We start from the raw sequence: 27653 nt of genomic DNA on the forward strand, positions 1-27653 counted from the left end.
CAAGTCTTAGAGCTGACTGCGGTTTACATTTTCCAAGTGGCAGTTGATAGTATGTGCTATCAGTATACAAAGTCTGCTCCCACTTTTTCCTTCACTGTACATGCTGTCAAGTCTTTTGAACGTTCCTGTAAAAATTGAAGAGATTAAACATATGCCAGCTATTTTTAGAAGATGCATACTTAGAAAAAAATGAGGGATTGCTGGTATGAATGCAAAATTTGGATTCAACCAGTGTGGGTTTGTTATTTACAAGTATTTTCACTTCCACCTGCTCTTGGGATCAGAGAGGGAGCTTGAGGGGGAGCTGAGATGGAATATACCCCAAAGGACGTGCTGTTTGCAAGCCCTCATTGTCTCTGAAATATGGATCCACACAGCCTGCTAAGTTTCTCTGAGGTAATAAATTAAGATGAATGAAAAATACAGTTCATCCTACCTGTGCCTTCTCTATCCTCCACCTTCTTTCCAATCAGCTTTATGTGAAGCAAAGCTAATTTTGATCTTGAGACCTGGCCCAGTAGTTTCAGAAGGATAAAGCAAAACTTTAGCTTTTGACAATCTGTAAGCATCAAAGAATTGTGTGTAAATTCAGTGTGAAGACAAGCCATGTTGCCTATGTAGGCACCTGTTGCTTACCACCAGCTTGTTGCTTTAATTGCTGTAGCCCACTGCTTACTGTGGGTACACTGAAATCCTACAGGTCCATTCATCCTAGTGTTGGGAAGTGCCTTGTGGTGCCTACTGCACATTTCAACCCTGTAAGAGGAAGAGCAGATTGGTTGATGGCTGAGCCCTTCTTTTACATGCTAGACATCATATACGTCACAAGAACCACAGACTGATGGTTTTGATCCTCTTACAATAAAATTCTCTCAGCAATGAGAATTAAAGAAAGAAATCCACATTCAGACCTACAAAAAGTTTCCATAGTAGTCATTTCACAAAGTTCATTTCTATTGTTTCCAGTAACTGATTTGACTTTTATAAGGATATTTAAAGACAGGATGGAAATGGATGGAATTAAGAAACATTACTGAGATGTGTGTTTCTCCCTAGATCAATTTAAACAAATTGAGAAGAACATTTGCAATTTTCATTTACTATCATTTTCCTTTATTTTTCACATCCTGAAATCAAAGGAGTAGAACTAGAGTGGTGCTACTGAAGTATTTTTATTTTATTGGAAATATTTTTTAGAAGTTCTTGCAAGATTTAGATTCTGAATAGCAAAAAACACCACACATCTAAGCAATGAAAATCAAATGGCTTTCAGTCATATTTTACAGTGTGCTTCATTATTTAATATTCCAATGCCAGAAAGAAATATACCACTTCACAATATCCATCATTTCTTTCTCCCCTAGAGTCATCTACCTCAATATAAACAAGAATTTCAAAATGTTTTCAGCTGCTGGAGTGTTGTTAGACCTTTTTTTTTTAAACAAAACAAAACTATATAACACTCAATGTGTGTATTTCCCTTCAGATTTAAATAATGATTTTTTGAAAACTCTACCAAGAGATATAGAATCATAGAATTGCTCAGGTTGGAAAAGACCCTCAAGATCATTGAGTCCAACCTCAACCTACCCGTACTACCCTAACTCTAGAAGTCCACCGCTAAATCATGTCCCTGAGCACCACATCCAAACAGTTTTTAAACGCATTCAGGGATGGTGACTCAACCATCTCCCTGGAGAGCCTGTTCCAGTGCTTAACAACCCTCTCAGTAAAGAGGTTTTTCCAGACATCTACTTTTGCCCAACAAGGGTATATATGAGTGTGCTCTTTGAGGAGCCCACATCACCCACTGGCAGCCCTTCTGCAGACCCATACTACCTGAAGCTCTCAGCACTGTCCTTCTATCTCTAACCCTAACCTTCAAACCATTTTGCCTTGGCTAGGCCTTAGCCGAAGACACAGCCATGGCCCACATGAACAGCTCTTGTGGCAGAAATCTTTTTTCCACCTAAGTCACTCTTTGGCAGCCCTTTTGCAATCCAGTCCTACATACAGGCCTAACCTACCTCCCAGTTCTCAACACTAACCCTAGCTCTAAGCCTCGGATGTTGTTTTTACAGGCTACAATGTCCTTTAGCACCCCGTTTTATTCCAACACCATTTGGAGCAGTAGGCTTTCCTTCTCCTCACTTTCACCCCACCCTTAGGGGTGTTAGCAGTGTTGGCTGGGGACACTCAGCCATAGACCTTGGAAAAAGCCATAAGTGGACAACCAGTGGTGTTCTTACAAGCAGTGCTGTTTGCATAATGAACAATGCATTTAATATTACAGTCGGCACTGCTAGAGATCATGTTATAAGTAGTATATTTTTAATATCAGAAAAAAATTACCCAGGAGGAGTACAGTAGAGTTTTGATGATTTGTATTTTTGTTGTCTCCTTTTTTTTTTTAGAGTAGGTGGGGTGAGAGTCTTAAATTGCTGGAGCTGCTTTCCCCTGGGGATTCTAATGCTTCACATTTATATTAAAACATGGGAAAAGTGAAATAGTATTTCAGTGCTAAAATTATAGTTAATTCAGATTAAATTTAGTACTTACTGAAAAAATATCAATTATTCTCCTTTTATGTGCTGATACTTTATAGCATGTTAATGTATCCAAAGTACATCCAGGACCTATAACTGAAACTTAAGTTTGAACACATTCAGAAAGAAATACATCAAAGAATTTATAGTATGAAACAGACACAGAAAAGAATGTACCCCCTTAATCATATTTTACTGATGGGGAAATTGGGCAAAAAATATTACATTTCAGAGCTAAAAAGGGATTTAGTTGTCTAAACAGTGCCTCAAGCATATTTTAGATAAAGTTGGCATTACTGTCCTGCAGTACCCATTCCAACTGGATATGTAAACTAGAAGCATTCTGATACTCTATTGCAGCTATGTGTAACCTTAAAATATCGTCATCACCTAAAAATTCTACTTTTAGGCACAGAGAATAGAAATGCTTCTAAGAATCCTGTGATACTGGATCATCATTGCATGCCTTACTCAAGACACAAAAAGTAAACATTTTCTGAAAAATCTCCTATGATGTAAAAGTCTTGAAGCTCAATCTCCTTATTCATTGGGCACTAACAGGATTGGTCTTGACAGAAAATATATCAACAACTTTTCTTTCGGCACAGCAATGACATCAGTGGAAATGAACTTCAGTTTCCAGATCCTACTCCAAGGACTGTTTATGTACTTTATTCTGTGGGTAATAACATGGAATGGCATTGATGGCATCTTCCACATGTAAATGCTATACTTTTCTCAAATATGGTTCCAAGACTAAATGTTAGCACTGAAGTTAGTCTTTCAAGACTGATTTAAACACACAAATCTGAGGTTGATTTTACAAGACAAAGAGCTGCCAATGTTTGACTACCTTCAAAAATAAAGCATTTTTGCAGAAACTGTTGCAGGTTTTCTTATAATTATTGTCAGCAAGAAATGACACAGTGTTACAAGGTCCTCTGAAAAAGAATTCTTGAAAGAAAAAAATTGAAAGTAAAACTATTCAAAGAGTTAAAAAGTTAGCAAAGTTAGAGAATGGAGACTATAAAAATATATTCCTGAAAAGGATTTCTTCTTTCTAAATATGTGTAGGAGACAGTAGACAAGTTCTTTGTAGGCAGGCATCACAGAAAACAAGGAGATGACAGACTCCTGTTGTTCTCTTTTCCACCATTAAAATACCTTTATTTTAAAAAGTATTACTCCCTCAGATCTAATTCTTTCTTTATCTTTCTTTCTTCCTCCCTTATTTTTAAGCTAAAGATGGAGGTATCTAATAAAATAATATATTTCTGCAGATTAGATTAAGTGGTCTGCCACTGCCCCATTGTTTACTGGTGCTGTTGTTGATGTCTTTGTGCTTAGCATCACTAATCCAAACCCCAGCTAACTACTCAGATATCATTTCTGCTTGTGAGTTCTTAGGAATTCTTGGTTATTCTTGCACTCACCAGAAGTGGCAGAAAAAGAGTTTGACAATATATTTGATCTTTAAAATAAAATCCATAGCTTAGGGTGCCCACCCCCGTCATCATTTTTGCCAAAAAGACAACAGAAAGAACTGTGATCATACTTCAAATCTAGCTGCCGCTTTATCAAAGGATAAAAAGCTAACTTCTCTATTTTATGGATCGAGTACATATTACTTTGCTGAACCCAAAAGCAAATAAATTCTACTTGCCTGTGTTTAGTTTGACTAAATCATTTTGTGGGTACAGAGGTGCTCTAGGGTTTCATGAAGATCTAGTTGTTTGGTTGCCATAGTGAAAAAAAGAACATGCTCTTACAACAGCCCTACCTAAACAATGCATCTATTTGTTGATACAGAAATTGTTAAAATGAACATTTCTGAAAAAAATGGACTCTCACTTGGTCAATTTATTTAGTTCGAATCTAAACTTTTGCATTAGTTGAAGAACATGTTTCACTTAAGCAACTCTAAAATTGCTTGAAGCCATGATCCCCCAAGGAATATGCCTCAATTGCCAACATCAGGGAACTGTCTTTAGAAAAAAAAACCCACACATTCTTGCAAGTGAGAATATATGCAGTCTTTCCAGCCAAAGGGAAATAAAAACAGAAGCTACTAAACATTGTAAGGATCGCAACTACACACAGACCAAATTTCTGATAAAATATCAAACCAGAACAGCAACTGGGTATTTCCCTTTAGTTTTACATTTTTTCTAGGAAAGGGAGATGTGATACCAAGATCAGCAAATGGGGCAGAAGGGTTAATAATTCATTTATATAATTAAAAAGGCAGAGGAGGCAATGTTTGGAAAAGTAGGTTTCATTAAGAAGTCAGGAGTGAATAGAAACAACATAGGTCATTTCCTGATGCTCATGTGGCATTTTTAGTGACAAAAGAAACACTTGGCATAGATGTTTCCTTTTGATTAGTTTAAGTAGTTGCTGAACATATTGACTTTAAAAAATATATCCTTTTATTGCCTAGACATTTAAAGTACCGTGTGGAGTCTCAAATACTGAGCTCAGAGGTGCCCATTCAATTGGAGGATAAGGAAGTAATAAGTCAAGTTTGAGAATTTGAAGCATTAAAATGCCCCAAACATTTTTCATACGTTAAGTTCACAGATTCACTTAAGGACACACTCAAAAAGCCTTGAGAAAATCGTAATAGAGGCCAGGTCTTCCGAGATGTTTCAGCACCTAAGCTTATGTGAATACAATAAGGATGTTGGTGCCTATGTAAAATTTTACGTATTGAGGTCTATGTTACTCAGAAACATTTTAACATGCTTCTGACATGCTAGACATTCCCAGATTTACAAGGCCAGAGTGTACAAAAAGGGTGTTCAGTAAACATGACTATATAGTCATCTACATAGATTTTCCACCCATATATTATAGAACAATATTCTTTACAATGTTGTCTGTAAAATGTGAGACAACATGTCAGAATCTAAAGAAATTTGGCTTTTTGTGTGTGTGTGTGTGTGACATTTCAGGGGAAATTGAAATTTTGCGATGAAAAAGAAACTTTTTGGTCCTTTTCTCCTCCCCTGTCCTACTAAGAAAAAAACTACTGAAAATTTTCAACAACAAATTGTTCAACAACAGCAGTTTTATCAGAAATAGTATGTCTTGGGAAATAGTTATTTCTTCCATCCTCCAAAAGAGTAAAATGCTAATATTCAATTTTCAGTTTATAAATTCTCAAAGGAAATTTTGGATTATGCTTACTTTTTTTAGACCAAAGGTGTTGGTTTCCATTTCGGCAATTTGCTTCTGCTGCATTTGAAATGACGCAAAAGGAGATTGCCTATGCGTGGATGACAAAGGAGAATAAAGAATAGCTGCAGACCAAAAAAAATTATAGCCAAACAAATCAAACAAACAGAATTTGGATTGCTACATAAACTGGTAATATATGCTTTCTCTTGGCACAGTTAATTGTTATCATTCGTGCAAGTGCAAAAGTCCGAAGCAGAGTTGGTATACAAAACCAGCTGTAGGACTTCTAATTCCGTTTGTATCTGCCAGACAATACATCACATCTGTTAAGCTAATTTTCATCATGAAAATGCTTTGAAATATACTATTTTAGAATGGAAATGGCGCAGAAAATTGAAGAATACTTACGTGAAACAAGAAAATTGCATCTGGTGGGCTTCTTTGTTAAAATAAATGTTTGAGACATTATTCAGAGCTTCTGAGAAGGAAGATTAAGAAAGCAAGCTATCCGGCCTTCTGATACAATTGGATATGTAATATATTTATGACAGAGACACTAAATTTGATATTCTAATGCTGTATAAAACCAATTTATATTCCCATTTCCACACCCCAAAAACATTCTGATCTCTTATCTCTGCCTGTTCATCCAGTCTACCCATCTGCCAGTAATGAAGCTAACCCTAAAGTCATCATTAGGGCCCAGATTCTACACTGACAGTTCCATTTCTCCAAGTCAGTTTCCTGCTAGTTTCCTATTCTATGTATCATGTGAGAGATGAATGTCAGGACATTATTGCTATTTTTGGCATTCTTCATTTCAGTGGCACTAGGGCATCTCTCTATTTTTGCCTGAGCATCAAGGAAAGTCAGGGTTAAATTGCACATGATCAAGAAAAATCACAGCAAAAACCTTAAACTTTAAAGCACTCAAAAAATCATAATGCCTAATAGTACACATGGGAAGACCAACTAGAAAGGATTCCTAATCTTAAGATCATTTTCAGAACTACCCTACATCACTGCACCTTTTCATTCAATTTGTAAGTCTGCTTTGAGTGAGCTGGTCCAGAGCATGGTCCCAATCTTGTGAGTGTCTAAATCCCCTCTGCAGAAGCTACACCCATCCTTCACATTTATCAAGAAGCAACAAAACATTTAAAGGTTCTCGACACAGGGAAAACAACTTAATCAATTAAGATTTAAATCTAAGCAGTTATAAAGGCTCCGAAACTGTCAGAAAACTGCAAATTAGTTAAAAAAAATCAATGATCATAAGATGGACCTGACTAGAGTTTCAGAAGCTATTTACTCTAGTGTTTTTTTAGGATTTACAACAGACATATAAACGATTCTAGTCATTACAAAGAAGCTCATCTTATTCTATTAAGATTTAAGTGGATTATTAAAATTGATGTCAAAAAAATACTGCAGTGTTCTTTCTTTGAAGCAAGCAAATTTATTCTGTTTAAGCTAATGCACATGCCTAGAAATTCACTGACTGCAAATAAGTGTTGAGTGTGGCTTTGGACATTCCCTTGATATTGATTATGGTTTTTATTGGTTTATTTTTTCCATTTATTTTAATTGTTAGTATTTATCTGTTACTGCTGCAGATGCTAGCTTAGAAGCCCTGGAGAGAAAAACTACTTGGTTACTGCAGTCTTCTTTCTGCCTGTTATCCTAACAATGTGTGTTAAGTTTTGCTGATTGGTGAGAGACTAACAAATTGATCCACTTAAGAAGCGTGGAGCTTGGATTCTCCTTTCTCAAGTGCTGCAGACCTCTCTGTCAATCCTTACTCAACTTGTGATCTATTTCATTAAATATTACTAGAGACTCATCAATCACTTCCCCCAGTAATAGTCCTCTACTAAAAATTAAAGACAGAAAAAAACATTATTACAGTACCTTGCAGAAAAGGCTAAATGTACAAAGAAGCCTGGGTCACAAATTGACCATTATTATGGCCACCTTTATATAGGGGTGTCCAGCAGGGGGGAAGTGATTGTCCCCCTCTACTCTGCCCTTGTGAGGTCCCACCTGGAGTACTGTATCCAGGCCTGGGGCCCCCAGCACAAGAAGGATGCGGAGCTGTTGCAACAGGTCCAGAGGAGGGCCAAGATGATCAGAGGGCTGGAGCACCTCTCCTATGATGAAAGGTTGAGGGAGCTGGGCTTGTTCATCTTGGAGAAGGCTCTGGGGATATCTGATTATGGCCATTTAGTACTTGAAAGGGACTTATAAAAAGGAAGAAGGCTGACTTTTTACATGAGCTGATAGTGATAAGACAAGGGGGAATGATTTTGAACTTTAGTTAGGGGAGATTTAGATTAGATTTTAGGAGAAAATTCTTTACTCAGAGGATGGCGAGGTACCGGCACAGGCTGCTCAGAGAGATTGTGGATGCCCCATCCCTGGAGGTGCTCAAGGCCAGGTTGGATGGGGCCCTGTGCACATGATCTGTTGGGGGGTAGCCCTGCCCATAGTAGAAGGTTTGGAACTAGCGAGCTTTAAGGTCCCTTCTCACCCAAGCCATTCTATGATTCTATGATCCATCCATCCACCTTATCATGGCTCACTTAAGCTCAGGTCTGGACCTATGCCCATGCTTGGCCTTGTCCTTTGCTGACCTGACTTGCTGGAGGAACCTCAGCCCTATATTGTAGTCATGTCTCTAGACCCATCTTCTGCTGCTGCTCACTGGCACTGATAGGTGGGCACTGGATTTATTTCATTAGCTCACTACGTCAGGGGCTTTCAAGGGACCCTAAGAGTAACCCAGCCATGTCGTGGTATTTTGGGGCTGTCCCCTAGCTGTCAGAGTGACTGCCACACCTGTGTCCCCCTTAGTTCCCAGCTCATCCCCTCTCGGAGCAGTCCTGCTCTCGCTGACACTAGGTGCCTTTTTGCCCAGCAGGAATCTTTAGTTTCAGTCTAAGAACAGAGTATATATGGATAGGATTTACAGAAAGCAGTATGCTGTTAGAAGCTATCCCAGATCAAAGAAAATGATTAGAAAAAGACGCGCAAAAATGATTAGATCTTCCCATAGTTCAGAATTAGCTCTCAGCTACAAGAGGCAGCCCCGTGTCTCCCCTGATGACTGGTAACAAACGTTTACCAAAAGCATACAAGAAACAGCACATATCAAAAAATTCTCCCTTGTATATTCTTCTAGAGTTATATAGATGTAACAATTCTCTAAGACAAGGCAACATCCAGTTGCTGTGTTTAATATTCCCCAATGGACAAACTCTCTGTGAGCTTTTGAATCCATTTAGACACTTGACCTCTACAATATCTCAGCGTAATGAGCTCCACTATTAAATTACGTGTGGTGTGAAAAAGTACATCCTTTCATCCTGAGCCTGCTGCTTGAATGCTTTCTACATCTTGCAGCATGAAAAGAATAATTTAATCACTTGCTAACATATCTTTTCAATGTACTTGAAATTGCATAGGTTTCTGCCCTACTTCAGACATAGGCAGAAATTACTACGGAAATAGATCTTGCAAGTTAACTTGTGGAAAACTACTGAATATCTGACAGGAGCTTAGCAGTCGTAATTTGTTCAGCACATTGTGATGCAGTTTTTCCCGAGAGCTCACCAACAGTGAATTAGTCCCATGGGTACTTCCAGCCTCCTGAGAGGCAGAGAGGAAAGGTTGTCAGAAAGCCCAAACACCGGACTGAGGCAACCAAAGTGGCTCTGAGGTGCCTTCCAGGTTTATGCCAAAGCACTTGTGAATTCACGGTCCAGAGGTACACGCAATAAACTGATGGTGATCAGCTTTAAACCAGGAGATTAGAGACCAAATACAATCTCAAGCAGAAACATGGGAAAAGAGAGATAAAGCTGACTGAGAGGAAAGAGGAGCGATGAGCACGGGTGACAATTGCTGAGCTGTAAAGCAGACAAACACCGTTGCAAGTGCCCTTCTGTGCTTTTGAGATTGATGTAAGCAGGCGAAGCGTTACAGAAAACATGCTGCATGCAGCTTAAGAGCCTGCATCAGCCAGAGTTCTGAAGAAAAATGGGGCAAAATGGCTTGTTTATGTTTCCAACAGGATCCAAGTGACAGAGTTCAAATCTGGATGTGCTCTATTTGTGTGTGAGGTAAACACACAGGCCAGTAAGGGTTCCTCGGTGAAGTCAGCACAAATGCAAAGCATGCCTTCCCACAGAGCACGTGTTTTTGTAAGACAGTATAACAACAAATAGACCTGACAAAAATAACAAGAAATAAAATACTTTGTGTTCTAAGTTATTGTTAATGTTTATCTAGTAAATACACAGTTCATGTGCCTGAACCATCCAGATTGATTTAATTTGAAAAAAATCTTCTGGGTAGACCATGTTCCAGGGGAGACAGGTTTTATTATAATATATGACATGTCACTTCTCTGGATGCACAACAACTTTAAAGAGGGCTTTGAAGGCCAGTTTTACTGGGAGGAATATCCCATTTCTCTTGCCTGGGCAGCAGAGCTCACATCTTAAAGCAAATGGGAGCTTCTGTCCCTTATGAAGGGCTGTGTTAATTATTTATTGGGCCATCTACTCACTAAGGATTCTGGAAAACATTCACTCTGCAGAAAAGAAATCCTTGTTGATACAAGGGGGGTAGGGGGGGCAGCCCTGACCGTGGCTGGGTGGGGGAGGGCTCAGTGGGCTCTGAGGTCCCTTCCAGCCTAAACTTTTCAATGATTCTATGATATTCCAGGTTTAACAATTTTTTTTTTTTAGTCTGACATTGTGGCTTTTAAATATTATCTAGTTAACCAAAAGACTTGAAAAGAACAAACTATTGTTTTTGTTCTTTTTTAAAAAGCTTTATTCTATTCAATTTAGTATAGATTCTTATTAAAGTATTTGAACAAATACTCCTTCTCCCTTGTACCAAAACAGTTTAGTGAAATGATTAAATCAAAATTGCATTTGCCTCTATCTTCACTACTCTTAAAGAGTTTTTTCTCCTGATGTAAGCGAAAATACTCTCTTCATAACACCCCTGTGAACTGCTTACTCAGAATGCTAAGATTATGTATATTCTGCATTTTTATAGGCTGAATTCCTATTTTAGCTCTATGTTACTATAACATTCAGTACAGTCAGGTCTGCCATGAATCTGTTTAATTATTTTAAGTCTGCAAGGAGTAAGAATGTCTTCAGTTAACATTCTGCTGATATTTAACCTCAAAGGCTTTCTGAGAAAACAACAGTATCCCCCACTAATATGTGCTGCTTCTGCTGCTTTTATGGGCATAACAAAGCAACTGAAGATAAAACAGACAAAATATGCAGGTTTTCTATCTGAATTCTCTCCCTCAGCTCCAAATTCACCCACGCAAATCCAGGATCAGAACTATTGTTTCCTTTAATGAGGCCAAGCAGTACTCTTTCTTTTCCCACCCAGGCTTGCAAAAAAGTATATTTTTGATTTTCTGTACATTATTACTTATTAGGCTATTCTGTACAGCTAAAAAATGATAATAACAAAATCACAGAAAGGTTGTGGCTTCTGTTTACATGAATTTTATAAAATTCCGCTTGCAATTCTTCTTTCTTCAGGGGCCACTAATATTATGTGATAGGAAAACTCAAAAAACTTCAGGCATTTCGTCGTGGAAGTCACCAGTTTAAAAGGTAGGCCAGATTCATTTTAATTTATTAGATCTCTACTAGATTAAAAGACAATGTTACCTTGAAATCCTACAAGTTATGCATCAAGATGAAGACCAGAAACATAACTCAAATCATTCACAGATCATTGACAGCATCTCACTGTTACCTACACGTTATTGGCTGAAGCCTATACAACTGCATACACTGCAAATGTTATAATCTAAATTATATACGTGACCGATTCTGCTAGCTGACTGAAAAATAGAACAATTATACTACTTCCCCAGCAGTTCCATCATTTTCAAGGCACCTCATGCAATGTAAGTTCTAGCACAGCCAAGTCCCACATCTGTGAAAGGACACTTTCAGCAGCTCTTCATGCAGGAGGGATAGAGCATACTTGTCCTTTCTTAGGCCATTAGAGACCACTTCTTGAGAGCTGGGGTGTGCCCACTGTCATGCATTCACAGGGAAGTCACGGTCTGGCTGAACCAATCACTGCAGGTAACTTGGGTCATCCGACAGTGTTTTATAAGGCATAATGAGACATCTGAACCTCCTGACTGAAACCATGAGATTCCTGGTCCAGTCCTACCTTAGGGGTTTTTTAATGCTGAGAGTTCACTTCTATGCAAAATTAAGCAAAGTCAGTTCAACACTATTAGAAATAATTCTGAATTCAGCCTTAAAAAAAAATCTATAAATAAGTCTTGAATTTCATCAGCCTCTGGAAGACAAACTCCTAAATCATAACCCTAACCCAGATCAGATTGCAGAGGCATCAGGTAACATCCATCTTTGTTCACATTAGGCACACACTTCTGTACAGGTCTTAACCTAACTCGTTTGCAGTTCTTTCAACTCCTACCTTAACCATCATGCTAAGCCAGTCTTGATTGTTCCCATAAATACTTCCCAGAATGTCAGGGTACTGCAGTGACCTGCTGGTCCTGGCAGAAGTCAGAACTCAGAGGGCACTCCAGATCTTCACTGCTAACCTCTAACTGTGCTACTAGCAGACACCCTAATAAGCCCAGGGGAGCTAAAAGCTGCTTATTTCATTGACCAACATTAGCAGATTTATATATTGATGCAGTGATTAGTGAGACACAAAATTTAGAGGTGGCACTCACTGGGTTGCAAAAGAAAGAATTGCAGGGACTATTTGCTTGGCTGAATTTCAAGGAGTTTGTACTCAAAACATCTGTTGGTGCTTCAATCCCTGGCTAGATTTTGACATGCAGACAACACTACCTACAGAACTCACCCTCTAGCCTGCAGCATTTCTCTAGTATTCCTGAATGATCAAAATGGGATTCACATTTGAACAGAACTAAGAATTTTTTTTTCATATTGACACATGAAAGTAGAAGGAACTTACTGGAGCTGAAGAACAGGCAAAGCTGCCTGGAAATGCAGCCTCAGTCTTTCAAGACAGGCATGGAAGCAACACCATAAATTCGCTGTGTTTAATTAGAATTTGGGTAAGTTGCTGAATGTAACCAGTAGTAGATGCTACAAAACCTGTAGTGCAGCTTGAGGTTACAGATAGATAATCTGTCCCGGCATTACACCACAGCGGATGATGGTCTGATATATGAATTTCTATTCCAAGTTTGGAAATTCAGTCTGTGACTGCTTCACAGAGCAAACTTGTCTTGCTTTAATCTTAAGGAAAAATTGTGAACACCTGCAAGCCTTAACTGCTGTGAAATCTGAGCACAACCACAGAAGGCAACATTTCTGTTTAGAAAAATGCTGTGCAGTCCAAAATGCCTGAGAGGCAGTGGAGACCTGGGGTTCAGAGGGTCTTTTTTGTTACTGAAATAATTCACAGGATGGTACTGAGCAGAGAAGAGATTTACAGTTTTGATATATGGTTTATCATTTTCATTTCTGGCCTATTATGCCATTTCAGAGAGAATGGTATAATGTGAAAATAGGCTACAATTTTAGGATTGGCAAAAACAAGGAGTTGAATGTTTCAGGAATAATCTCCATTGAACAGATTACTTTCAGTGGTTCTTTGCATCTTCATATTCAATTGGCTGATATAGTCTAAAATAGCCAAAGTGATACAGTCTATGTTTTTCTTAGCCTGGGAATACTAAACTGCAGCCCCCTAAACAACTAAGGCCAGGTGGCTGAGTGGAGATACTCATCTCCAGCAAAAGGTATCAAGCCCTTTATTTCTCCATGGTTTCAGTATAGAGAAGTATTATATTTCAGCAGGCATCAGTGAGAACTGCAGAAGCAGAGCATCCCTAGAAGCAAGGCTGCCCTCCGGCCAAGTGGGTTGTGCTGCCCAGCTCCAGGGCTCCTCAGGCTCACAGTGCCACTCATCAGTGGCACTGCCGTGTCCATCTTCCATCGTTAGTGACCTGTGTTACGTCCCTGGGATGCGGATGGATGGATGTTAACCAAAGAGCATTAAAATCAGATCTCCCCAGCTGACTAGAGTTTTCCTAGTTCTGTCCTTTCCCCCATCATGGTTGTCCTTTTACTTGAAGAACATACAGACAGTAACATTAAAAGGGAGAAGTTTTTGTCTTATGTTTTAGAAGAGACCTGGTCCATGACAAAGAAGTACATTTCCTCGTGTTTTATTTTCTTCTCCAACAGAAGAACAAATTAATTTTCATTAGCTTGATATCACTTTGAGTTACTCCAGAAGTTGAAAAATCTTAATTGCTGCTAAGCAGGATATCTGCAAAGTGTCGGAATAATTAATTATTAAATACTAGGAAACTTCTTTGTAAATTGTGTCTGGTTTTTCTTTTTTTTTTTTTTTACCTCATAAAGATATCACGTACAACTTCTGAATCTCATAATTTTAGAGTATAAGGTGGTTTGAGTTGCTTGGATTCCAGACTAGAAAAAGGCTGGGATCTTAAACATTGAGAAGTAGCCCACTTTTTGCATTAACAGCTCTTCATAACTGTTGCTATTTTCACTAGCAACAACTGCTGAAAATCAGTGCAGTATCCCTTTGCAGGAGTTGGTTGTGGCCAAATTATATATGATAAAATGAGGCCAGAGAAGAATAGGTTTTTGTGTCTTTTCTCAAGTACTGAGCTCAGAGTAAGGGGTGAGAAATTGTTTAGCTTGTATTGCTAATAAGCCCATAATTAAGAATTAAAATATTCATAGGAAAGAGAAAGCAAACTGCTAATTCTTGAAGTAGCCCTGGTGTGAACAGTGGGTTGGATCTCCAGACATCTCACCCAACCAAGTTATTCTGCGGCTCTGTAGTTCAGAGGTAGCGAGTACTATGTCATTCTGGGCTATTCAGAAGTGCATTCTCAAAGCAATCATTTGTACAAAGTGGAGTATCTCCAGTAAGAGAGAGAGTGCATGCCTCTGCTGGCAGGTGTGCTTGGGCCTCAACACCTGCATCCTACTACTCAAACCACCCACACTTCTAACGAGGTCTCAAAGGCAGCTGGTTCTCGATAGGAAAATCCAGGCATAAACTTCTATTGCACTTCCACCTGAAAATAATTAAAAGCTCAAGAGAATTTTAATAGGATTGTGCATTTTTGAGGTCCTCGGAGACAGTTTTAATTGGCTTGATCTTTTGCAGGCACTTCTGGTTAAAGCAAATTGAGCAAGAGCCAGCATCATCTTATCTTGCAGCTCATGCTAAGATTTTAATGTAGTTTCAGCAGATACAAGATTCACGAAGTTATCTTCATAGTCAGCACAATCTGCCTGCGTTCATATTTGCTAAACTGTTTCCAACTCGGTTAAAAAAGTAATCTTTCTTTTTGACAAACTGTACAAAACTGTCTGTCCATAGAAGGGAATAAAATGGTATTTTAAATATCTCAAAGCTACCTCTAAACCATCTTACACATTTACGCACGACTATAGTATTGCACAGAGATTTTAGGAACCATCTCAAAAGTAAGATAGCTTAAGTGGCAAAGGTTGTGCCTGGGAACAATTCACGTTCCCAGCATGTTGTATCAAATATGCTAGTTACAGCAAGTCCTCATATGCCACAACCACAGCACATCATGAGATGCCAAGGGTGCTGCCATATTTCAAACCCCTTCAGATTTCCCAAATATGACTCCAACAGGGCTTTGGAAGTGGATGGCACCATGAGATCTAAAGAAGAGTTTAATGAAAAAAACAAGCCAAAACCTTTTAGCAACCCTTGATCACCTGCTAGGGTATAACGACAAGAGAATTTGGTCTTGGCTCCAAATCTGGCCATCAGTTGAACCACACACATATAAGCAAAATACACTGTGTGGTGCCAGGGCGTGGGAACATATTTCCTTGTTTTATTTGTGGTAACCTGCAACAGCTGAAAAAAAGTGAGCTAGATGTTAGGTTGAAAGAGGAATGCTCTTCATATCTCAACCATTCTCTTCTCTGCCTCCAAACAGGACCACAGAACACTTAAGAAGAGGATTAGTGCAATAAAAACATAGTGAAAGCAAAGAAATGTAGTGTTTTTCCAATGAAGAAAGCTAATTCTTTTGGGCGCAGTACTATACTGGCTCTGCTATGCTGTTGCTACTTCTAAAAAAAAATCAGCCAACTTTAGTTTTGGGATTATGTAACAAGAAAAAAAACAGTACCATATGCGTTTGCATGAACTTTCTGAACCTCTCTTAGGTCTTCTATGTGACAAATGCTCAAGCAGTGTTATGGTGATTCGCAGGGTAAAAATCCTCACAGGCCTAACACAAATTAACTTTTATATATTTTTTAAATGATTATGTTCCTGGATACTTGTTAGGGTAGTATCTCCTGGCTTGTAAAAGATATATTTTGTATGTTATGGAGTTTAGCACATAATAGTGTGTTAAACCAGACATTCTCATTTCTAAAGAAACTGCAGCAATGAAAAGCAGCACTATGCTCCCACAGCCACCAGCAGTAACACTGCTCTCCTGCTTTTGCAAGCTCATGTCTTTCAGCACACAGATTCTTGTGTGTGTATGCACACCTCCCAATACAGAATTTTTTCACAAGAAAGAAAAAAGAAAAAGAGGAGCTTCCTGCTTTCTGCTGCCATTAATTAGCCTATTATACATCAGTGCTAAGGCCATGAATCAGCATTACATAGCACTGGGCACTGCAAAAATTGAACAAAAAATATTTCCTCTGTCTCCGATATTTTATAATTTAAGCCCGGAGGGCAAATGACAGTGAATGCTAAAATATCATGGTGGGCAAAAGCATAAACAACTGCAGATAAATTCAGTTGTAAATTTTCTTCCGTTTTCACTCAGTCCTCACTTGAGGAGAAAAATGCTCCCACTGCCAACAGAGATAACCCTTAACTAAATGAGGATGGAGTTAATCTACCTTCCATGAAATCCCACACAGCTTGTGAGCAAAATCAGGGCCATTTGTCTTGCCTGCCTCTGATGTCTGCCCCTCTCCCTCCACCTGTCTGAAGGAACTTTTCTATAAGCACTAGAAACAGCTTAAGTAATTTATCCAGAAAATAACTTGTTTGTGTGCACCAAACTGTAATCAGAGTGGCTATATAATGAGGTGTAAGGCAGAAAACATTGAAATTAACAAACTAAAATATAGCTGGAAGTTGGAGTGAATGATGGAGGAGAAACTTTTATTGAATACATAAAAAGAAACAAAACAAGGTCACTGAGAAGCGAACACTTGCTAGCAAACAGTGGTGTAAACAAGCTTTGGTGCAACATGTAAAGGAAAAACAAACAGCTCGAGGAGCGGGGGCACTAACAAAGCCAGGACTCCTACTGATTTCTGTCTCAGGTCCTGGTTCTGACTGAAGCTTTTGCCACCATGGGTGCATTTTCTAAGTCCTCCTCTTTCCCTAATGAAACATGAACTGTGACTGCCATGCAGTAAGAGACCTACTATTCTTCACCTTTGTCTACCTCCTTATTTTCATGGGCCTTGGAAAAACTCCATACTTTTGTGATTAGACTCCCCTTATTCTATTGCATTGAAAGTGACTGATGAATTCAAAAAGGTTCTAGGAAAGGAGCTTCCATTCTCTTCAGGGAAAATAAAGAGAAAAGAAGGGTGAAAATTATTTAGTAGAGTAACAAAAATATGGCATCAATTGAATTAGGTCATCCACATCTCGCGAAAAGGGATCGGGTAACTTAAAAGACACAGTCATCCTCTGCTACCCTACATCCCACTTCCCATCCATTTACTCCTACTCCTAGTTACACCTAGGTGGGCTTCAGTGTAGGATTCCTGAGACCTATGGCCAAGAACCATTTACATCTAATGGCAACGTGGGCTATCAAACAAAAGCATTTGATCTCCAGATCACTCGAACCAAGCATTTTAAAGCGGGTAGATTTTGTCATCTTTGGAAGACAGAATGTTAAATCAAGGACTGCAAAATGTTACTACAGTGAAAGAGCAGAAGGTATGTAGAGTACTGCATGATCTATATTAGAAAGTGAAAATTGTCATATGTTGAACATTACTAGAAGGACCTACATACAAGAGTCCTGCTGCTAACATTCTGAGTTAAACAACCTCCTCAACCAGCATTAGTCCTGTACCAGCACTCAGCACTGTTTCACAAGCAGAAGTCACCCTTCAATCAATGTCCCTGCGTTCTACTTACCACATTGCTTTCTCTGTCTGCAGTTCAAACTCTTCTGTGCAAAAAATTACTGATAAGACACTTGTACACGCTCCTACTTTTCACTGTCTTCAAAGTAACACTTTCTTTGCAGTTTCACTTCTGCAATCATGTAAATCTGGTTCCTGGCACTGCTACAGTAATATCTGCTTCTGCCTGGTCTGGGAAAGAAAATTTGGATTTCCTGGGCTCTGAAAGAAGGTAGGAGCATGCTGCCAAACTCCCACATGGAGAAAAATGTTCATTTGGGAATCACTGCAGATACAGGGATGAGCTAATGCACAGATACTGTGCTTCCCACCTAAAGTAACAGAGGACAGGCAATAACTGGGGCTGCCCATAGACCTGCCCTGACAGCACTGCAAGCAGTGCAATATGAGGCAGAGGAGCAGAGAGCTGGAAAGGATGCCTGTGCAGGGCACAGAGAGACTGAGAGCATATACACCAACATACAGGATACTATCGCCTCTCCAAAAATCAGCTGATCGGAAATCAGAAACATGCTGATGTAGAAATTCCTAAGGCAAGCCAATGGAGTTCAAATAACTCACTTTTTTTTTTTTTTTTTAAAGACTTTGACCTAGCACCTCAAACTTCCTCCATTCTACCCCACCTCCTAGCCCTGAGTTCCTCCTTTCCCAAGTCACAGGTGAATACAGGCAGGGCACAGAAGGAACTGTCTTTTGGAGAAACACTCTCTCCTCTCATTGTTTATGGGTTGTTACTGAAACATTTCCAAATACTTGCTTCTAGTAGAATATAGGATCTTTAGCAACACAACTGATGCATATAAGCAAACAAAGTGGAAAATGTAAAATTAGCCAGGCAAGCAGGTTCAGCCATACAGAACACCGCTTTTTAAGACTAAATAAATTGCAAGGTAAATACCAAGCATAAACATCTGAAGTACATTGCTTACCACTCAAGAGATCACAGCAAATTGCTGCATGCTGTGCTTGGTTTCAGGATAAGAATTTAGTCATTGTGTTGCTAGGTCAGGAGGATCGGCTTTGCACTGGCTGCCAGCACTCAGCAACAGCATTGTGCTTGCAGAGCCCTGGGTTGATCTTGGCCCGAGTACCCATCCTGTCCTCTGGCACAGGCTAAAGTGAATTTTCAAGAAGATATTCAAGCTTCAATCTTTGTACACCCATTCCTATGGAGAACCTCATTTACTCTTAGTTGTAAGCAAGTTGGCAGCGTGAAGTATGAGGATGATTTTGAGCAGTTACGTTCTTTGTTTCTGGCACTTTTTTCTTTTTCTGAGTCACATGTCAGTCACAATCTTGTGTATAAACTTACAGGGATTTTTAAAAGTACCTTCAAATCAGTTTATGCAAGATCAAAATGAAAAGAGGGAAAACATTTGGCTTTTTCATTTTTAATTAAGAAAGTGCTGCATGATGGACATATAATTTATACTGCTGTCCATTGGCAAACTGCTATTACACCATTCAGGTGAAATTGTCTTTTTGGCAGCTGTTCATTACTGAAAATTAGGTTACATAACACAATGATTGGATTTAGGATTTTTTTTTTTATAAGATACAAGGAACAGAAATAGCACCAAATGAATCAGAGCATGGATGCCTAATTAGTAGCAATCGAAACACAACAGATTACCCCGTTCTTTGTCAGATGAGCTATAGTAAACAACAGTGCAGGTCCTCCTAGTAGCACATACTTCAAAGTATATTTACATACATATACATGCCTACCTTCTGTGTGATACTATCACATTCAGACCTCAAGCGTTTTAGGCTTTCTAGACTGAGGTTCGTTATTTCTGTGAGGAACAAAATGACTTCATGATTGAAAGAGAAGATTCTGCATATACAAGCAATAGTGTGTGTTTAAAATTGATAAATCTTACACATGTGCTCACACAGGAGCACAGTTTTAGTGGATGAAGGGTCCTGTGCAGCTATGTCCCTATCATGAAGCTGGACATTCCTCAACAAAATAAATATATAGAATCAGAGAATGGCTTAGGTTGGAGGCGTCTTCAAAGACTATTCAGTTCCAACCCCCCCGCCATGTGATCAGGGCTGAACCCCACCAGCTCAGGCTGCCGAGGGCCCCATCCAACATGGATTTGAGTGCCTCTAGGGATGGGGCACCACAGCTTCTCTGGGCAGCTGTGCCAGGGCCTCACTACCCTCTAAGAATTTCTTCTTAACATCTAACCTGGATCTCCCCTGTTTTAGTTTAAAGCCATTCCCCCTTATCCTATCACTATCAGACTGTGTATTTTCACACAGCCCCCCTCCTGCTTATAAGCTCCCTTCGAGTACTGGAAGGCTGCAATGAAGTCTCTCTGGAGCCTTCTCTTCTCCAAGCTGAACAAGCCCAGCTCCCTCAGCCTGTCTTCACAGGAGAGGTGCTCCAGCTCTCTGATCACCTTCATGACCCTCCTCTGGACCTGCTCCAACTTTTCCACATCTTTCTTGTGCTGGAGGCCCAAGGCTGGGATGCAGTACTCCTCCTGCTCTGCCCCTGTGAGGCTCAATCTGAGGTAGACTGTCACCTCCCTCTCCCTGCTGGCCACCTCTCTTTTGATGCAGTCCAGGATACTGTTGGCATATAAATAAATAAATTTGTGTACATACTGTGTGGTTCTTGCATAGATGCTTTGTATAAAGTTACAGGATACTATTTGTTTTAAGAAGTGTCTGCAGACCATCCAGTCCAACCCCTGCTCACACCAGAGCTAGGTCCAAAGTTCAGTCAGCTTGCTCTGGACCTTGGCCATTCAGTTCCTCAACATCTCCCAGCTGACGTCGATGACAACCTCACAAACTCTCTTGGCAGCCCATTCTCATGTCTGACCTTCTCACTAGGAAGATTTTATTTTTTTTACCTTTTGTTGTGTACCTCTGAGAGGCTGGGTGTTCCCTATGACACCCACAAGGTAGTGTGGGAGGGCTCAAGAGCTCTCCCACAGCAGCAGTTCTCCTGTTCTGGGGAGCCCAGAACCAGGCCCAGGACTCCAGAAGGAGTGTCATAAACACCAACTGGAAGAAACAAAGAGCTTCCATCCCTGCCAGCACAGCCCGGTCTGCGATTGGGCTTCGGTGCCAGCAGGCTGCGCTGCTGCCCCGCGTTCAGCTCTGTGCCCTCCAGGCCCCAGCTCCGTCCTGCAGAGCTGCAGTCTATGCACCGGCATAGGGTCATTCCCTCCCAGGGGTGCGTGGGATTCAGAGTCTACTAAACTTCCTGAGGTTTCTATCCACCCATTCCTCCAATCCAAAAATACTATGGAAGACCATGTTGCAAGTGAAGGTATCTACACTACTCTCATCTACTGGAACTATTACTTCAAGACCTGCCTGGACGCTTTCCTGTGCAACTTACTGTAGGGAACTTGTTTTAGTAGGGGCGTTGGACTTGCTGCTCTCTAGAAGTCCCTTCTGACTGCTACAGTTTTGTGATTCTGTGATCACAGAATGCAACTGAGGCTTGATGAGCAATGATTTCTCTTCCCACATCCACACTGGCTGTTCCCAGCCACCTTCATCTCCCTAGAAAAACATCTTCTATGGTGTTTGCTCTGTGATCTTCCCAGGAACTGAGCCTAGACCGATCAGTTGATAGTTCCCTGCCTTCTCCTCTTTCTTTTTGAACATGATATTGTCCTTTTCTGTAATCTGCAGCATCACCTGACTACTACCACCTGTCTAGGATGGTGATAGTGGCCTCACAAGGGCATTAGCCACTTTCCTTCGTGCCCCATGGGTGCATCTCATCCTGTCCTATAGTGCTGAGCATGGCCACTTTGACTCGGTATCCCTCCACTGCAGTGAATAGCACTTCTGTGATAGAATCATTAAGGTTGGAAGGACCACTAAGATCATCTAGACCAACCATCAACCCATGCCTGTGACCAATTGAGACTATGTTCCTCAGTGCCACATCTACCGTTTTCTTGAACACCTCCAGTGACAATGACTCCACCACCTCCCAGGGGAGCTTGTTCTAATACCACTCTTTCAGAGAGGAAGTTTTTCCTAATATCCAACATGAACTTCCTCTGGCACAATTTAAGGCCATTACCTCTTGTCCTGTCAGAGTCCCCAGGCTCTGCCTCTAGGCAAAGCAAAAAGGCAGAGTGCAGACCAAAACAAGAGAGGCATCTTGATCTCCCTCCAGATTCCCCTGCAATTCAGTAGCAGACCCACACGCACAGAGTAATTACACATGCACAAAATTACCAGGCTCTGTGTGCACATAATCTGTCTCATTCCTATAATCCACTGCACATGTACTGTCTGTCTGCTGCCAACTGGCTATAAGCAGACTACTCACTAAATCACAAGGTCCCATGAAATACAGGCAACACATGCGCTGCTGGCTCTGCTTGCCAGTGTTGGGCTTCTGTCTGTTGAGTCCAAGTAACTAAATATGAAAAATTTCTTTTTCTGTAGTTTTATGTAATACTTTACTTGGAGAAAAAGGAAATGAATTTTTTTGAGGAAATCTTTCATAATTTGGGACTCACATTTCTAATGAAACTACGTAGGTTGGTAGGATTCAAAGAAAACTGCAATCAAAGTTCAGATAGAAGTCTGAATCTATCAGAAATTGAAGTCAGACTGTTGCGTAATCACATTGCACATGATTATATGTATCACTTATCCATACTTATTCCTTACTGTTATCTCAATGGAGCACAAATACTAAAGCTTAAAGAGATGACAATCCTTGTACGCAATATCTTTCTCAGAGACTCTTAGGAATTTTAACTTTAAAAGTGAAAATGATAAAAACCACACCAAGCAGCTAATCTACCACAGAACTATGTTCTTCATATCTAGCTTATACCTAGCAGGTATAACAATACATACAAATTACATGTGATGTTAGTAGTGTAATTGCCTGTGGTTTACAACCAAATTCATATAATATGTGCATACAGTTCAGCACAAGGGCAAAGCATGTGCAGAACTCATGGGCACAACAAGGTAACCATGCATAATGATGAAAACATCCTTCAGAACCAAATATTACTTCACACACCTGGAAGGGACACACTGTCAGTTCTCAGAATTAATTTCCACTCTTCCTCATCAAAAGGAAGAACCAAATTTTCAGACAGTGCCCTTCTCATATGTATGAAGGTTATTTCTATTAGAGTGAGCCTAATTTTCACCCATATTCATTGTGGTAAAATGATACCACGAGGATAGCCAACTTGGCTTGGCTTCGCTTCACGCTAAATCTAATTGATAGAATAAACGAGCACAAGTCTAACAGAATCTAAGACATCAAATTTTATTCCAGAAAGGACCAACTAAGAGTTCTTCTAAAGAAAAATTGTATTATGAAATCAATTTGTAAACAGAAAATAGTATTAATTTTACTCTATTTCTATCTTTATATTTTCAAGGATGATATGTACTAAATGTTCCTGAATTCACTAAATATTTTATTTCCTTATTAAGCAGAAAATTAATCAGTGACGAAGTAATTAGAATGAATAACTTATTGTTTTTAATGCATGGAAGTCACATTCACATGAGATAGTATGATAGAAATCCTATTTCTTGATTCATGAAACTAATTAATGTGTACTTTATAAACTCAAAAAAAAAGAGAAATTAAACAGACTAAGTATATAACTAAATCTTTACATAATTTGGACTTCATCTTAGAGAATGTAAAGGGAATCCAGTTGCAGTAATTTACTGCTGAAAGTGGGTTATCAGGAACACAAAATCATGGAATCAGTCATGGAATGGCTTGGGTTGGAAGGGACCTGATCGATCATCCAGTTCTAGCCCCCCACCATCCCCAGAGCTAGAGTCTTCTTGGTGATAAAAAGCTGAAGAATGAGAGAATTCTTGAACGCTGCCACAAGAAAAACTCCAGATGGATATAAGAAAATGTTTTGATTAAACCCTGAAAGAAATTGCCCATAGAGACTGAGAACATCCATCCCTGTAGATACTGAAAACTCAGCTGAGCAAAGCATACGTGCATATATGTATATATTAACTACAGGTTTGAAATTTCTTGTAGATTTTGGAGAATTTTATTGACAGTACCACCCTCTGCTCTATCCTTGCCCTCAACCCTGAAACACTGCATTTCATGCACTTGGTTATGCATAAACCTTCAAGGGTTGCCATAAGAGATGCTGTATTTTCCCATAAAAGTGCATTTTGCATCAATTTTTTTTTCTCTGCTACCTGGAGGGGGAGAGAGAATCATGTTTGGAAACTGAGAAAAATGAAAGGTAAAGCTTTTCAAGGATGATGCTGTTGACAAGAAATATTCAAGCAGAAAGATTTGTATTTAGAACTCCTTTTTCTCTTACAGTATTATTATCTGTATGCTCTAATGAGAAGTATTCTAACTCTTAACAGTCTGTAGGAGGGAGAAATAGTGAAAACATATCCCTGTTATGCTTAAAAGTCAGAATTATTTGAAAAGCCTTATTTACACATAAACTCATTTTTGTTGCTCTTACAATGTAAAGACAATCAAGCATTAAGTAAGCGCTGGAACTCATAAACTTATGTAGTTAGTAGTATATAAGAGCCCCAGAGAAGACCTCAAGGGATTCAGAACATCCCTTCCCTCAGATGTCCATCATGGCACCTCTGACAGGATCAATCAGGCTTTGACCATGTAAAGAAGAAATAGCAAATATCCCTCAGCTCAGAAAATAGGCTAACACTTCCTCTTATTGAGTTTTGTGCTTGATCAGTACTTGGAGTTATATTGCTATTCTTTGTGTTCAGTTTGAAGTACTTAGGCTGAAGAGACACCATTCATTCATATTCTGTGCTTCAAGGTTCCCTTTGCAACTGGGAGGATTGAAGTTTGAAAGCGGTAAATTTAAGGACACTGCTAAAGGTCTTGGATTTATCACATTAAAACTGTCACATACTTCATACCCTTTTACCTCTTATGCTCTTATTGCTACTGTAGGTTGTTGCCTTTTTTTCCCTCCAAGTTCTGGTTATTCTCCTTCCCTCAAATAAATTATTGTTATGTTCTGAAGTTCATTCTAGCTGATGGCCAACCTTGCATGCATCATTTTCCATGATATGCTGTACATCAACAATGCAAATTACTTCTGGCAACTTACTGGCTCGCTTGCCTCAAAATCTTAATCCTTGTTTTAAGCTCATGTGAAAGAAGTCTAATTAATCATTCTGGATAGAAAATTTCTTTTATTTCCTAGGAAAAAAATTAAAGAACAGACAAACATGTTTTACCTTGTACCTCAACACGGCCTGGTTCAGATTTCCGGCTTGACTTCATCCAGTCCCTCTGCCAACACAATTGTTAAAACTTTCCAGTTTGTCTGTTTTGTTGATGGTGGGTTTTTTTTTTCCCTGTTGTTTTGGTGTCATTTTTGGTTGTGAGAGATACATGTATTCAACTCAGCTTATTTCTCATTTACCTTTACAGCGGGGGGTCCCAACACTATTGGACCCATGGATTTTGAACCAACATACCTAGTTTGAAAGCAATAATCTACGAATGACACAAAATATATCAAAGTAGCAAATCCTGATTTATGTGAAATTGAGCTCCACATCAGAAATATCACCTTATTACTTGTAACATTTTTTATTTGTTTTTGGTCCAGATCACTTCTGCTCAGAGCTGTGTTTCTTTAGTTTTGTCTTAGAGTGCTCTGGATTTCATTCCAAGGGTTACAAAAGCAAAATTATTTTATTTACTCACACTCAAATTCTAACAATTACATTATTCTTCTTTATCCTCCCGTACATTTAACAGGAAAAGGAATTTTCTTGAAAAGGGACATATTTTAATCTGCTCACATTTGCCACCAGATTCATCAAGGCTGTCTAGTGAACATGTAAATAGGGAAGTGGTTTAAAATTGTACCCTAGATAAATATCTGCATTTTATCTTTCTTATCCTGATCTCTTGCTGGCAATGCTGAGTGTCTTTGTGTCTTGGAAATGGGAGGAGGGAGCATTTTACTTGTAGCCACATTGTGAAAAGACCAATTTTATCACCTTTTCACTCCTGCCACAACATAAGGCTTTGTCCTGAATTAAGCAGACCTCACCGAGGGCTGTAATTATGCCCTGAAACTGGTTATCATTTGTAAGATTTTTAATGCTAACTTCAAGTACTGTTTGATCTAAATAGCCTGATATTTTCTAAGCCTGGTATTTCTGCCTGTCTCTCTCTCTAGCCTATCTCAAAGCATGTTTTGTGTGTCTGAGGTGGTGGTAGAGAGGTACATCTCACCACATGAGGCAGGGGAACTGCATTGATTGCATCCTCCCACAAGATCCCACAGTCTGATACCAAGCCACAGAAACCTCCTTGGAAAATACGTGATGACTCAAAGGATGAGCATTCACCACAGAAAGGAAGATGGTAAGAGATGCTTATATTAATACTCCTAAACTTCATGCCAACTGTTTCTTTTGAACTATCCTCACTGAAATGCTTTCACAAGTGACACAAAACCTCACTCAAAAGATAAAGGTTTACCATCTTCTACTGGTAACTGAATAAACAGTTTTTCTCTAACATAATGCTGGAAGATTGCACCATTTTATCAGAGTTTTAAATATCCATTACAAAAATCTCATGCCAACTCAGCTGCAGTTTCCTCCCACCCCTCCTTTACTTTCCCCATACAGTATCTGGGAATATACACAAATGCAGTCCTGCTTTGAAGAACCTTCTGTCACAGGAAAAAGGCACGTCTTATATTCTACTGATACAAACATCCTCCATGATTTTTGGCTACAGATTATTGAACCTCAAGATATCATTTGACAGTCTCCACATTTTCCAGCTCTCAACCACTAGGGATTAAACCTAGATGAGATCCTCAGACTGTCTTGCAACACCTGTTTAAGAGCACAATAGATTCTACTATGATTTGAAAGTCAGGCTGTTTTTTGTAAGTTAGGATGATGTTTTGACTTCTAAAAGGCATATGACTTCCAAAGAATCTACCTCTGATATTCTTCCAACAGAAATACGCTAGATCAATTTGTTTAATAACTTCATTTTCAAAACTACAGTGTATGTTCTTTAAATATAGCTCTCCAGCCAGAATTAATGAAACATTTCGTTACATGGAGCTCATGCAATCTGGCAGATAAATCTCTAGACCTACAGAGGTTGACTGCAAGAATTGCAGTGACTTCACCAGGGTGATGATTTCACCTGAAGCGTTGTAAAATAACGGAATATTTTCCATTATACTGCAGTATGCTTAAGAGACTCTTCTGTGTCCTGTGTATCATTGCCTTTAAGAGATCTTTATCACAATAATCTGAATATGAAAACCCTTACCAGTTAAATTGTTGAACCCAAGTAGCATTAGGATTTGCTAAGAGAGAAGGTAGAATTTTGTTGTTGTTACTGGTAACAATACATGCTCAGCTGTTCTAGAACACATTGGACTGCAAGGTGTTGTCCTAGGGACACTGTCCCTATTCAGAAGCATTTACTGTAAAAGTTAGCAATGGATGTCTTGTCTCAGAAGAATGTTTGCTGTTAATCTATCAATAGATGATTATGATACATGACTTTGGGTCATGTTTTACTAAGTGTATTGCATGCTGTCTTGGGACCCAGGATGTAGCATTTGTTGGATATGGTTTACAGTTCATTACTTGTAAAGAATCATCAATAAAACATTACCAATAATTAAATGTTGCATATTTTGGTGTACTGAGA

The 27653-nt window shown here is 39.3% G+C and overlaps 1 protein-coding gene and 1 long non-coding RNA gene across 7 annotated transcripts in view; both read right to left on the reverse strand.

Moving 5' to 3' along the window:
* Positions 1-27653, reverse strand: part of KCTD3 (potassium channel tetramerization domain containing 3) — a 106631-nt gene that overhangs the window by 57129 nt on the left and 21849 nt on the right. The gene's annotated exons all lie outside the window — the stretch shown is intronic.
* On the reverse strand, positions 19419-21891 carry LOC110397213. The gene is made up of 2 exons (XR_002437626.1): positions 20827-21891; positions 19419-19752 (listed from the first exon to the last, which is right to left on the reverse strand). It is a non-coding gene; the product is annotated as an uncharacterized LOC110397213 (long non-coding RNA).

The sequence above is a fragment of the Numida meleagris genome, chromosome 3 (genome assembly GCF_002078875.1).
Source record: "Numida meleagris isolate 19003 breed g44 Domestic line chromosome 3, NumMel1.0, whole genome shotgun sequence".
Taxonomy (NCBI): domain Eukaryota; kingdom Metazoa; phylum Chordata; class Aves; order Galliformes; family Numididae; genus Numida; species Numida meleagris.